Source organism: Toxoplasma gondii (genome assembly GCF_000006565.2).
Source record: "Toxoplasma gondii ME49 unplaced genomic scaffold asmbl.501, whole genome shotgun sequence".
NCBI lineage: Eukaryota > Apicomplexa > Conoidasida > Eucoccidiorida > Sarcocystidae > Toxoplasma > Toxoplasma gondii.
In genome coordinates this window covers 1-1,306 of record NW_017383374.1, presented here as the reverse complement: position 1 = coordinate 1,306, position 1,306 = coordinate 1, and the positions used below count along the sequence as shown (strand labels likewise).

At 44.5% G+C, this 1,306-nt stretch overlaps 2 non-coding genes across 2 annotated transcripts; both read right to left on the bottom strand.

Annotated features, from left to right (window-relative positions):
* Window positions 1-353: 353 nt before the first annotated feature.
* Window positions 354-511, bottom strand: TGME49_459170. The gene has a single exon (XR_001974261.1). It is a non-coding gene; the product is annotated as a 5.8S ribosomal RNA (ribosomal RNA).
* Window positions 512-936: 425 nt separating this feature from the next.
* Window positions 937-1,306, bottom strand: TGME49_459160 (the record flags this gene model as incomplete). The annotated part of the gene is made up of 1 exon (XR_001974260.1): window positions 937-1,306. It is a non-coding gene; the product is annotated as an 18S ribosomal RNA (ribosomal RNA).

The window sequence follows — 1,306 nt, the reverse complement described above, 5'->3', positions numbered from 1 at the left end:
CCTGATTTCAGGTCTGATAATAAATCGGACAAACGCCCGAGACAAAACAACAACGACGAAACCTCGCAGAGCAACAATGGAACCGAAATTCCATTGCGGTATTGAAGTCGATCGACAGCATCAATGAAACTTTGTCTTCAATGAAGAAGCCACCGTATCTCAATGATGTCATCGATACAACTCAACAATACACTTGAGCCTCTAAAAGAAGAGGCACGAGTAGTTTCTCCGCTGTGTTCATTATTCAGGGTGACATTGAGTATTCAACACTCATGACACCCAATCATACTGCTCCTAGGGGGCTTCAGCCAAACTGAAGCAACGACCCTAAAAAAGCAGAAAATTGTGATTTCAAAGACACTGAAACAGACGTACCAAGGAGAATATCCCCAAGGTGCCATTTGCGTTCAGAAATCTGATGATTCACTGAATTCTGCAATTCACATTGCGTTTCGCAGTTCGCTGCGTCCTTCATCGTTGCGCGAGCCAAGACATCCATTGCTGAAAATTTAAAATAACATTATAGTTTAGGAAGCAATCTGAAAGCACATCGAGAGAGATGCAGAAAGATACAATCTTTCACTCTCTCTCAAATGTTCCTCAGATTTGTTGTTTGAAATAACGGTGTGGGAAAAAAGAATGCACACTGAAGAAACTCCTGGAAATCAGTATCCCAACAGAGACACGAATTTCCAGAAATTGAGCCCCTTCGCTGTGCGACCCCCGGATACCTGCACTGGCTTCCAATATTGGAAGCAGCGCAGGATATCCAACATGAAGAAGGCAATAATACCTTTCGATACTATCACGCTTCTTGAATGCAAATCTCTCCAATGGAGAGAGATGCAAACTCATGTTTTGCTTGGGATTCAAAGGTTGATGGTTAATAAAGAATAAGGACGTGTGAATGATCCTTCCGCAGGTTCACCTACGGAAACCTTGTTACGACTTCTCCTTCCTCTAAGTGTTAAGGTTCACAAAACTTCCCATTTCGGGCACGAACGCGCCACAAAACGGTCCGAATAATTCACCGGAACACTCAATCGGTAGGAGCGACGGGCGGTGTGTACAAAGGGCAGGGACGTAATCGGCGCAAGCTGCTGACTTGCGCCTACTAGGCATTCCTCGTTGAAGATTAATAATTGCAATAATCTATCCCCATCACGATGCATACTCACAAGATTACCTAGACCTATCGGCCAAGGTTATAAACTCGTTGGATGCATCAGTGTAGCGCGCGTGCAGCCCAGAACATCTAAGGGCATCACAGACCTGTTATTGCCTCAAACTTCCTTGCGTTAGACAC